A 13,713-nucleotide genomic window follows, 5' to 3' on the forward strand; every position below is an offset into this window, starting at 1 on the left:
TCTGACAACTAAGAGTGCTTGCCACCTTGGTGTTTCCTTTTTCGTGTTTCTTTTTTAACACAGAGACATAAATTACTAAAAATCACAGACAAACAGGGGTGATTACAGAAGATGCGCAAATCCCAAAGCAGTCCGGAAGGTGATTGCAGGGGCGGGGTGGAGGATTAGTTCAGTTTAATGAACACTTACTGAGCTATGGCGGCCTGGGGGATGCACACACTCAGAGGAGACTCTCTCAACCCCCGATCGTAAGGCGTTCTCTGTCCCATGGGAAAGAGAGTGGACAGTCAAAGGGACATATCACTCAACTACCAACTGAAGCACACAATGACAGAAACACGCACAAATACACAAGAGGGATGCCGCAAGGACCAAGAGTTGCAGAGAAGTTCATATTTCACCCAGTAAAGACACCTGAGAAATAAAAAGCAGCCTCACTCACATCGCTGTGCTTTAATTAACACACCTGAGACTTGTAAAGTCATCTCCATGACCAAAAGGATGACCTCAGCAGGACAGGGGCGGGAGAGTGGAATGATGCCCTGTGGGCGTGTCCATGGAAACCCATGTGGTTGCCTCGTGCTTGAATCCCAGTACCGGTGTCCTAAAGCATCTGAGTTAAAGGGGGAAAGAGAGTGAAATGCTGTTGGAAGAGAGAGTCTGTTTCTCTGCCCAGGCAGAGCGATCCTCTCTGTCGGAGCAGGCTCACATCTTATTCAACAAGCATGTTGTGAATGCGGAACCTCAGCTGACACTTTCTGGGAGAGGGGAATGAGAAAGCAATTTTCCAATTTATTTGGAAGACAGTCTTCCATCACACTTAAACTATAAGCCAATCCAACTGGAGGGGAAGTTAGGAGCCAGCATCAGCCTTGTGCTGGGAACTGGCAGGGAGTCTGGTCCCCGTGGCTGGGAGCTAAGGACCATCATTACCTTTACCAACTACTGACTTTGTAGAACAGCAGTGTGACACGTACCTGCCCATCGGGTCTGCAGTGTGAACGTAAATCATCCACACTCTTCACTTCTTTCTCTGGTTTTACAGACTAAGAACTGTGCGAGCCCGAGGTATTTATAAATTCGCACCAGGATCTGTAAGAAAATAGGCTCCTGGTCCCTTAATCCGCTGAACGTTTGAGCTGAAGAAAACCAGAGGGACCCCTTCTTTTATTCCCTCGGGAGAAGAAACTGAGGTCTAAGGAGGAGCAGCTTGCCCAAATTAGCAGCTTGCAAAGGATAAAGGTGAGACCAGAACCCACGTGGCTGGGATCTTTGTTCAGTGCTCTTTCTGCAACACACTAAAATTATCTTGTTGTCATTCTGATTCTTGCTAATAAGCCATTCATTTAGTCTACTGAGAGCCAGACACTCACGAGATATGAAAGTGAACTTGTTGTAATTCCAGCCCTCAAAGAATCTGTAGGCTTTGAGGGGGACAGAGAAATAACTAGAAATCTCAGGGGAAGGGTCTAGCTGCGTGTGGCACTGGCTAGGTCCTGAGAGGCAAAGGAGAAGGCTGTGCCAATTCTCATTTCTGAGTTTCTACTCCTTCCTCCACCAGAGAGTGTGCTTAGAGGTCTTCCACTGTCCCACGTGGGGCACTGGGAATTCCTTAGTGATCCAGACAATAAACGAGCATCCATTTAGCATCTAACCAGAGACACAGGGAAGTAGGCATAGACACAATCCATCCTTCAATATGGGGAAAGACCCAAGCCCGGAAGCCAGCTGTAGACTACTGCCTCAGCAAAATGGGTGAATAATACTGATTGTGGCTTCTCTTGTGTTGTTCAATCATGGAGCAAGCTGTGAAGATGTCTGAGAGCAAATTGTCTATGCTGCATGTCCGGAGTGCACAGGTTTCCTGCTCTCCTCTCATCACCTGGGTCTCTCGTGCTATAGAACTGGGGGAAATGCAAGGTAACCACTGCACAGCCTCACAGAGCACACCTTGCAGGGAAGAGACGTGAGCAAAGCGGCTCTCTGCTCTCCATCCCACCGTGCAGCGCACACTTGAGATTACTGATGCCAAGTACTTTTCCTTCAGGAATTTTAAACGTCCTCCCACTGAGCCGGAAATCATATACCATCCAGAGTTCTGATGCGAGCAGCATGAGTTTCCTGGGGCTTTGCAGGAGACATATGGGAGTGGTGTTACTTCCTCTGTGAGCTGCCAGCCCAAATGCACGGACCATTTCCTCCGTAGAAGGGTATGTGCTTCTTTTCCAAAGGGTTTTCTTTATGACAATGATCTTGCTGGGCACGGTGGCAAATCGTCAAGTCTGCTACAAGGCCCCCTGTGAGGAAGGCGCTGAAGAGTGTTATCCTGGAGAACTGTCCGGATGCGGCCCTTCCCTTCCAGGCTGGTAACAGGCTATGTGTACCCAGCTCCCCTCCTCCTGCTAGGATGAGAGGTAAAAGCACCCTGGCTCTATGTCCTGGAAGTGTGAAGAGATGAGGCTGAGAGGATGCAGGAAGTCTAACCTAAGGAAACACCAGAGACTGGGGCTGCCATCCACAGCTGCACTCCAGTGTTCCCTGTGGTTCCCTTGGTACGAGGGAGTTTGGTACAAGCTCCATCTGATGGCCGGGAATGGGACTTGATGAGTGTTATTACCATAAGGCTTTTCTAGGAGGATGGAGGAGTTTGTACAGGAGTCCCCACATGACTCTAGAACCTCCAGATGTAAACTCTAAGAGGACAGAGATTGCTGCTATTTTGGTTGCTGCTGCGTTCCCAGAAAGGAGAGCAGCCTGGCACTCCCCTCTTCCATCCAGGAGACATTTGGTCCAAGATCAGGACAACCTCTTCCTCTCTGCTCCAACTACTGCATTTCCCTCATTCAAATAAGATTCACAAGGGAACCAGCCAGTAGGTGGAAAACAAAATAGGAACTGGACACAGTTCAGTGATGCTGACTGCAAGCCAATCTCCTTTCTAAGCATCTTCATGGACTTACTCAGCTCCATGGCTACCCCATGAGGTAGGCACTCTTCATTTCCATTTTGCAGAGGAGGAAACCAAAGCAAAGAGAAGAGAATAAATGGCCAAGAATACACAGCTAATAGCTGTGAACTAGCATGTCTGGGAACGTTTATATTCAGGGTTATGAACCCAGGAGTCTGCTATGTGATCCCAATATGTGTTTTTCGTAAAACCAGTGGGCTTTTCCGTACACAGAAAGGTCTCCAGACCTAAAGAAAACTTCTGGTGGGAAATAGATGACCATGGTGTTTCCCCAGCTTGAAGAACAATGGGCAATGAGTTCCCTAAAATTCTTCCTTTACACATACCTTTAATTCCTTCAATAATAGGGTACCAATGGCTGGAGGGTGGTCTCACTCTCTTCTTCCAACTTCTGGCCTCACTAACCAAGGAAAGTTAATAAACACTGCAATGCACTTCCAGGTAGAGATGATGGACTTACTGGATGCATCTATTTCCATTAATGGATAAGAAAGGAAATTTTTTTTAAGGAAAAAACTACAAGGGCAAGAAAAACTGAAAATGTTACACTGTCATCAAAATTTTCAAAGCCGTAAGTAAGGCAGAGGGAAATATAGCTGACTCAAGGAAATAGAATCCTAACCTAGTAAGGGAAAAGCAGACAACCAACCCAGTTGACACCAGGCACCCCAAAAAGGCTCAAGAACACAAAAACAGAAGAAGCAATTGGGAGGGACAGGAAAGATCAAATAAACTATCACTCATATCTCCTCAAAAATAAGAGAAATAATGCGATTAGAAACTTTTTTTTTCAATTAGGAGCAAAATAAAATAAAATCATATACTGTGGGATATTATTCTTAAGGAACATTTAGTAAACCAACAAAGAAAAACAAAGCTATGAGAAATTAAAACCATAATAGCAAAAATAAAAACATCAGTAGAAGAGTTAGAAGTTAAAACTGAGGAAAGGTAAAAGAGTAAAGCAGAAGGACAGAAAGAAAATAAAGAAAACACGTGAATGAGTTACATGTTTACAATATGTGAACAAGACGTACCTAGGCCTTTCAATATCTCAGAAGTTCCAGAATAAGCAAGCAGAGAAATTAGACAGAAAGAAACCGTCAATGAAGTAATTCAAGAGATTTTCCCAGAACTGAAGGATATAGATTTCCAGATGGAAAGAGCCTACTGCATGTCGAGCATGTGGATGAAAGATTCACACAGGCACAACATCATCATGAAAGCTGAGAGTCCTGGTGACAACGACAGAGTCCTACCATCTGGAGCTGGAAGATAATAGGTTACAGAGGAGGAATCAGGAATCAGAAAGACTTTGAACTTCCTAATAGTCATGCTAGAATCTAGAAACTGGTAGAATAATGTCTTCAATGATTAAGTAAGGGGGAGAAATAAACATGTCACCCTGAAGTTCTATTTCCAGCAAAACTTACAAATGTAACAATGAATATAAACATTCCCAGACATGCTAGTTCACAAGAACATTTTCTCTCCTCTATCCCATCTGAGAAAGCTACTAAAAGATGTGCACCACCAAAACAAGGGAGTAAACCAAGGAAGAGGAAGGTGTAGGAAAGGGAAAACCAGATCCAACACAGGATAAGAGCAGAGAGAATCTCCAGAGTCACAATTAAATGCTGGCAGAATGGTAACTGAGCCCTAGGTGGAGATGGCAACCAGATCTGATGAAGCAGATCCAGGCCACATGAAAGCAGCTCCAAGAGAAAAGATAAAATTAATAGAATATCTTACATCAGAATTTCTTGAAAAGAGTGTTTGCATGGTCTTAGCGATGGAAACACTGAATATTGATCCAATCAAAATTTCAAAACAACTACATTGAATGAATGAAGATACAGCAAAGGTGTGGGTTACTTTTAAACTGAAAAATAAAGAAGTAGATGTAATAAGCATGCCAGTTAGAGCTATGGAAAGCTTACCAAAAATAATCAGAAAAGTTGAAAACATGACTGCTTTGGGGGAAGAGAAATGTGGGGTGGGGGATGGGGTCTACTGATTTTCATAACTAACCTTATAAAACAACTTTAACTCTTCTCAAATGAATGCGTATATAACTTTGATTGTTTTAGAAAATGAATCACCTTGTACTTCGAAATAAATTGCTGCTGATGTGGCACTAACAAAACATCAGCCAAGTGAAACAAAAACAAAAACAGTCTTTGTGATGGCAAGGCAGGCAGCAAGAGCAGAAAGGAAGCAACCAAAATTTGGTTTTAAATGACCTCAGATTAAGTTGAAGTTACACCTAAGGAAAGACTCCCTGCCTGTCAGCGTGGTACAGGGCCATGCAAAAGAAGAAGGACCACCCCCATCTGTGACCACCTGGCTGTCCATCCAAATCATCGTGTGCGCTTTTTATACTCTTAATGGAGCTAGTGAATAATTCTTCATCGATTTCTACAGAGAATGCTTAACCTCTTAGCAGATTTTCCTAAAACAAACCTTTGGTCCTCAATGTTCCCACTTAGGGAAGAAATCCTTATTTCCCACTCAGCTTTCAACATCACTGACATCTTCCTACGCTCCATCCCCTGTCACATCTTCACACACACCAAGCATGTGGATAACTATAACATTAATAGGGCACTAGCAAAAATCAGTCACTATAAAAAGAAAAAAAAACCCTGCTGGTTTGGAGTAGTTCCCACTGCACCCGTTACAACTGAACTTCATTCCTCTCCCAGTCCAGAAAAGCCATGTCAAGAAAATAAAGAAGTGAGACATTATCGTAGAATGAACAATATGTCACTCCTCCGTTACTTGCAACACATCCCAAGATAGGCCCCCAGCACTGAGGTTGAGAACCCCGGCTGTGAAGGCATGCGGACAAAGTCAAAGACTGACAGCATCCCTTCCGTGTGCCCATCGTCTTGCTTGAAGATGGCTTGCTGACCCCAACCCCAGACTCATCTTTATTGGGGGAGGTATTTTTCTTAGAACCAGGCTGATTCTCAGTTTGTGTTTTTATCAAGTACCCATTAAGAACTGTATTTTTTTTCTGCCTGATATTTGCAACTGTTTCTCCCCCCTAGCCCTCCCCTCCTTTAATGGCTGCACTAACGATAGAATAAACCGAAGACAACATCCTTTCTCATCGTTCAGCGGCTTGCTGACCTCTCCCTCTTGCTTGGACACAACAGTGGACATTTTTACTTCTTATGTACGCCCACATTCACGTATTTTTCGTATAGAACGTGGGACTGGAAGATTCAGCCCATCACCCCAGCCCGTTGTGATTAGTTTTTGTCTTGACTTTCTGAGCTTTAGATCATGCTTATTTTGATAAAACACACATATCCTCAGTGCTAAGGTGGACATTTTGGTAAAGGGCAGAGCCAGGGGGCCAGCCACCAAAGATGTCTCTTTGGGTGGACCCAGATACATGAATCAGCTATTTTGTTTTACGAACATTCTCCACCCCACGTGTAGCCAAGCAGGAAGGTCATTCAATAGTTGATGTGGCCAAGGGGCATGTCACCTAATTAGTTCCCAAGCCAGAGTTTTATTCAACTATATCCCTGTCTTCTTTAAATATCACGTCTGTGAGTTGTCCCTTTTCCTGTTCTGTTCTTCCAGATCGCTGCATTCCGTGATGAATCTTTTGGCCCTTCTCCCGCTTTTCTATTGTCAGACTCCGATGAAGCATTCTCTCTCCTGATACGGGGCTACTTTGGATGTCTGTCCTAACAGCTCACCTCTCAGAACATGACACTGAAACCCCCTGTACCGTTGAGATACCCTGATAGCTGGCATTGGCTTGGTTTGACTTCCCCTCTCTCATCTGTATGTCTGTCACGGGGAGGCAGCATAGCATAGTGGTTCAGAATACAGGCTCCTGAAACAGACGACGTGAATTCAAATTCTGGTTGCACCCTTTATTGGCTTTGTAATTACTTACTGGCTTTGCATCCTCTTTGTGCATCAGGGATGTTGCTAGATGCTTGTGATTATCTCCCAACTCATCACAATCACCTCTGGGCATTTTAGATGCATGGTCATATTTAGGTTTATTGTGAAATGACAGTGGTGCACCAAGGGGATTTGGGGGAGCTTTAGTTTCCCCCATCCTCTGCCATGTAACTTCAATTATTTTCACAATCCCGTCTAAGTAAATGCTTAGTCTATGTAAAGTCCAGAAACTTACTAACAAATGCATCTTTACAACAAATCTCCATGTTTTTCTTGCCAGCAAGACTCTGCCCCTAAATCCCTCTTACGTAGAAATTGCGAGCCACCACTAGTCAAGCAGAAAGTACCTCGAAACCAGAGAGACCTGAGTTCAAATCGTACCTCTGCATTCAAATCTGCACACTGTGGAGCCAAACAGCTTCTTGCAAAAGAGGTAGAGAGTGATCTGGGTTTACGTGCAACTTCAAGTAAAACAATGAGGGACATTTTGTCTTCCAAAAGACAGGAATTGGATACTTTAATTGGCCAATTGAAAGTCATGAGGTATTTCTGCATTTAGGGCCAGGGCAGATTAATTACCAAGAGGTTGCTAGATTAGGGCCCAGGAAGGGGTTCCAAGATTTAAGAAGAGAGTGACAATGATTCAGAATTTTAAAATCAGAATGAAGAAGGAAATGTTCTACAGGGAGGGCTGAGCCTCTGAGCTCTCCAGCAGTGGTATATATCAAATAAGAGAGGTCATTATCCCTGCGATGTCAAACAGCTGTTTGCCATTTCCCCTGAAAGCAGCGGGAAATTGGCTTAAACTGCAAGGATTTGAGTTCGACATAAGGAAAAAATTCCTGACAGTAGGGGTTGTTAAACAATGGAACAAGTTAGCAATAACAATTGTGGAATGGATTTCTCAGGGCTCTTTGGACATCGCACCCCATTTGCTGGAAGGTTTTGATATAACCTTGCCTATTGGAGACCTCCAAGGATCCTTGCCAGTTCTCTGCTTCTTAATTAGTTCAGCATGCTTTTACATTAATAGCATTATAATCCTGGTCACAACTGATTAAAAGACAGAAATCAATTTCCCACTCACATCCCCTAAACAAGAAGGCGTTTTGCTCCCCTGTGCACAAGACATCGGATGGTCTGCACATTGTCATTCATATGTTTTTAATTTCTTTGGGGGAAGTTTTAAAACTGAGATTTCCGTAAACCAAAGTTGAGCCCAAGAATACATTGAATTATAAACTGGTGGAAATGCTGAATAGAGATACATAATGGAAACATTAACAGAGCTTTAGCACTGATGGCAATAGCGTGTCACTACAATGCAAGGAAATCATGTTAAAGTAACTGCTATTGTAGATAAGGGGGTGCTGCTCTTAATAATGGATTTTTCATGCATTGCTTCTATGCTTTCAACATTTTTTCCACGTGAATAGTGACCTTGGAATAATGCTAAGAACTGTATTTTGTATTTAACCTAAATACCAAATTTAAAGACTTAAATAGATAATACAAATGACTTGATTCCATGCTGCTGAAGATTGTGCAAGGTCGTGGAATGCTTCTACAAACTCATATGTAATGGAAGTAAATCTTTTTGTATTGAAAATGTGCAACGCATAACTACTGTCTTTCAACAAAGCCAGGAATATTTCACGGAAAGGAAAAAAAAAATTGGAACCGAACTGACAGGTAGATATCATCTTGGTGCAAAGAGGTAGGCTGAAGGAGTTTCAGCCTTCCCCTGATCATCCCCACAGTCCCCTCAGGGCCACCCTAAAAATGTTTAAAGCAAAAATAGTGTACTCGCAATCATGGCTTCCAGTGAGTTCTCTTCATTCTTCTTCCAACCCAACTGCTATCTTAAGACCCTTCTCCGTCTAAACGTTAGAACTCCAGTGTGTATCAAGGGGAAACAAACAAAATACATTGAATGTGCATTTATTCTGGTCCTAGGAAAAACTAAAAAGGTTGGATTTAAAATTTGTTGACCTGCACCGTTTCCCTTAAAACACTCGGCCTTTCTTTTGCCCAGCATCTCATCTATCCCCCGTGGTGAGCATACTCAAGTCACCCTCCATTTCTCCTGCTCGGTCCCCACGCTGATTCTGCTCACCCTACTTCGTGCTCTGGTCTCTTTCTCCCAGGATCTGGATGCCAACCAGCTGGCCTGACAGGTTCACTGTTCCCCTGGTCTGGGAGGAAAGGGGCAGGTGAGTAAAGATCACATGGTTTGAAAAAGACCGCGTGGTGCTAAGTGCTAACAGTGCCTCCCCAACCCGTGAGTCTTGGACAGCATATGTAACGTCTCTGTGCTTCCATTTCCTCCTCTGTAAGATGGGGATGATATTAATGCCTATCTCTTAGGGTTTTTGGAGGATTGACTGGGTCAATACACATAAAACAGAGACAGTAATTGGCACAAGAGAACATACAATAAACGTGCATTGTTTTCTGGCATTCGAGAGATAAGAGCTTGGTTTCTCCGTAATCAGGAACTATGTTAGTCAGGGGTTCAGCCCAAGGCAAGCAGACAAGTGTGTTCTTTGAGACAATGAGCCCTAAAATGTAGGAGACCAGTTTCTCTGCCACGAGAAGTGACTGAAGGAAATATGCCGTGCATGATTGTGCATATATGTACCAGTCAGGGTAGAAAAGAGGAACATTCACCAACAGAATCCACCGGTCAAACTACCCCTTAAAAATAAATTCGCCTCCAGCTTCCACCACTTTCAAACTGTGTGACTTGGGGCAAATCTGTCGACATCTAAGCTTCATTTTTCTTATCTGTGAAATAGACACAATACTGATCTCACAGGAGTTTTAGGAATTGGGTTGAGACAATGTAAATGAAAGGAGTTTATATTAAAGGAAATTATAGGGAATGACATAATTTGGTTTATTACTTTTCTTGTGGTTGAATTGTCTCCTGTTTCTACTTTCTCTAATTTGTGTTTCAGGGAAAATCGTCTTTCACCAAAACTTGGTATTCTTTTCTTGATCTGCTCATCTCCAGATTTATCTCTAGAAAATCCACCTCCTGTCTCAGCAACTGTACATGGAAAATTCTCTTTTGTCTGCTCTGAGGTTCAAGGTTAAACAACCTCTTGTCTGCCAATTTCCCTTCATTCTCTGCAGTTGAAAAGGAAAGACGGTCCCTCCTCTTGGCATAATTCTTCATATGTCATTATTGATTTGTTTTCCTTAAAAATGGCTAAGAAAGCTTTTTACCTTTCTCATGCTAATTGCTCCTCCTCCTCAGCTGCCATAGGTTATCATGTTAAAAAAAAAAAAACTGAAATTTTGAGAAACTCAAACTTTAAACAGAACAACAACAACAAAATGGCAATCCCAAAACTCCTACTTTATCCTTCCCCACCCTCTTTCCCAACCAATAATCAGAAGTTTGTTTTCTACATCTGTGAGTCTGTTTCTGTTTTGTAAAGAATTTCATTTGTGTCATTTTTTTAGATTCCACGGGATTTGCAGATACTACTATATATAAAACAGATAAACAACAAGGTTCTACTGTACAGTAGAGGGAACCATATTCAATACCTTGTTGATTAAGTATTGAATGTTGCCTAGAATGAAAAATAATATGAAAAGGAATAGATAGATGTACAACTGAATCACTATGCTGCACACTAGAAATTAACACGACATTGTAAATTGACTATATTTCAATTTGAAAAACAAAGAATGACAAAAGCTAAAAGGGTAAGTTGTATTTTTAAAAGTTTGCCTCTATCTTCTCTCCGCTGGTTTGGTTGTAATAAAAAGAGTATCAGGAGCAGGTGAATAAAGCATCAGATAAAAGGGACCCACAACCATCTTGGAAAGAGCCAGTCTTTAGGGAGCATCTTCAAACCCCCACTCCTTCCTGGACCACAAATCACAGTCAGGACATCGCAGAGATCCTGCAAACTGGGGCGAAAGGTATCACCAGGGCATGCTTCCAGGTACCCATGTATTGTAGGGAAAGAACGAGTGGGAAGGGTGAGAGTGAGAAGGAAGAGAGAAAGGAAAAAAGCATAAAGGATACAGCAACTCCATTTGTTGAGCGCTCACTAAGGGCTAGTCATCTTCTCATTTAATCCTTATGACAATCCAGTGAGCAAAGGATTTTTATTCTCATTTTCAAGTGAGAGACTGAGGCCCACAGAGCTAGTGAGCTGTGGACTTGGGATGGGAACCCAGATCTGTCTTATTTCAAAGCTGGAACCCTTAACCTCGAGCTTCTCTAACCTCCCACACAGCTTGGATACATGCTCAGCTCTTCGTGTTTCTTAAATGTAATCAGATTAAGCGTGCGCACTGTCACAGCCTAAAATGTCAGCCCTTTAAGGAAGAAAACAGCCAACCAAGGTAAGATTTTGATTGTGCTGGTTTAAGAACTTGTTACTCTGATTATTCTCTTGCTGGAGTGACCACTCAACAACACATCCTCCAGCATCAGACTCATTCTCTTTTCGACTTACCCTGGCTCTCAGTAGGGTTCTCATTTACATAATTTTTGTTTCAAATCTGCTTCAAGAGGCGTCAGGCTAAGCGCTCAATGATGTTGCTTTATACCTAGACCACTCTTCCTTCCCAAGGTCACTTTCTTCTGCAGTATTGCAGCATTCACACTCCATATCTGAGCTTGGAAACCTAGCAAGACATAAATCCAATCTGGCTCCACCACCAGGTGTGTGACTGTGGGCAAGTTCCTTGGTTTCCTCATTTTAAAAAAGTGGGTATAATTTACGAGATCTTCTGAAGATTAAATGAAATGGTACGTGCAAATTCTCAAGCATATAAGGCACTCTCTCTTAGTCATGGTTTTAAAATCATGATGAGATAGGATGACTTATTCTTCAAATATGATACCTTTACTGGGACCAGAAGGGTCATACTATCTTTCTTCCCTGGATAATACTGGAGAAAATTTACTAACTTCTGGTTCTTTGTGTGTCTTTTTATCAGCCCCTACGCTGGTAATATACAACCTTTTTGGATACGAAGACTCATTTTTAACTCACACACACACACACACACATACAATTCACTGATCAGACCATGGCTGTCGTCAGACCCCTTTCCCATACACTGGAAACCTGGCTCTCAGCTTCTCATGCCCCTTCAGTTCAGAAATTCTCTCTCCAAACACAATATAAGAAAAAAAAGGTCTTTACTCACCAAATAGGAATTATATTCCTACCTCCAGTCCTGCCTCCTGATGAGAATTACAGAGTCGCCAGGGTTGGACAGTTGGCTATTCTCAATCTCTTCTGTTCACTTTACAGAAAATGCCTTGGTTTACTCTCACAGATGGTTGCTCATGTCCATTGTTCATGAATTTTTAACAGTTTAATACTCTGAAAACGACCTTATTTCCCTTTATTTTAAGTTCCTGGCAGAGCACGTGGGAAAGAAAAGATTTCACTTGACCCTTTGTGCTGACAACACAGACATTCAATGAACATCTACTAATTTGGTTCATAATGTTGGGATTTCAAGTAGACATTTGCGTTCTTTGTACACGCCCAGCACTTCCCCAACTCTGAGCTTTCTCTGCTTAGAGGTGCTTTTGTTCACGTTCAAATTCAGTTTATGCTTCTAGGATCGAATAATGCCCTCAAACCAGCTTCTTTAGGAAACAGTCCTCCCCTGAACTCCTGGCAGCTTGCCCCCAGCCCAGACTTCTCTGTCCCCAGCCACACCACCTCAATGCATTAGTACAATCATATGGTACCGATGTGCCAGTTTATAATCAAAAATTTGAGACATTTTACAATCTTCCTTCTTATCCATGCCAACCATGCTCTCATGCCTGATTTTCTCTGCCCTGCTTGAATCACTTTCTCATTCTCAAAACCTTGATCTCTGAGTCTAGATTTTACTTTTCTTTGTATTTCCAACACCCTGGGTCACAGTAGGTACTAAATTATGGAGAACAGGAGGATGATGAGTTTATCAGCACCACTCCCTTTCTCTCCTTGCTACCCCATTTTCCTTCCTTCAGACAATATTGTCATTTTGCTTATGGCAAACAAACTCAGGGTGTCCCAGCACCCGACAGCCACATATATCCTCACAACAATTAAACACAAAGTAAGTGGTCAAGAGAAGGGCTTATGTTTCCCATCACATCTGCTATCTGATCATATTTTGATTCTAAACATGTTTTCCATTGTTATTTTCCTGGCTCAGTTAGGTTACTGGAATTACAAGGTGATGATTATGGATACAAAGTCCAAAGCCCATGAGTTTAATATGAGCTTAGGATGCTAAACAGTAGGTCCCAAGGATTCCTCTTACCTCAGGGCTGAAATAATCAGCACAGGGTACCACTGGATATAGACGCAGATGCAGTTAGGGATACCAGCCATTCATTTTCTTACTTGTTGCCTCAAACGTCACACAATTCAGGAACCGCTATTTCATGATTACTTAATCAACAAAGCCCATCAAGCCCAGGTATTACTTTTTATCTAATTGCCTCCCTCTTTCTCAGAGGGCTCTACTCTACAGCATCAGACCCTGCTTTGACTAGAAGGAAGGGGTCAAGGTGCGCGGCGACGGCAGTGTTAATGTGGGTGTCACATAAATGCATTAGCTCGGTGGACCAAATAAGGGAAAATATTTTGATGAGAAAATGGCATTTAGAAATGTTAGTGCATTTAAAACATTTTCCCAGCGTGGTTACATTAGCAGACCTAGACAATCAAGGGCCATGAAGCGTTGCTGCAGGGATTGTGAGCTTAAAAATTTACCCTTGTTCTGACACCTATTAATAACCACCTTCGGAGAATAATCAAGCACAGTGAAAG

This window comes from Camelus bactrianus, chromosome 27, assembly GCF_048773025.1.
Source record: "Camelus bactrianus isolate YW-2024 breed Bactrian camel chromosome 27, ASM4877302v1, whole genome shotgun sequence".
Classification (NCBI taxonomy): domain Eukaryota; kingdom Metazoa; phylum Chordata; class Mammalia; order Artiodactyla; family Camelidae; genus Camelus; species Camelus bactrianus.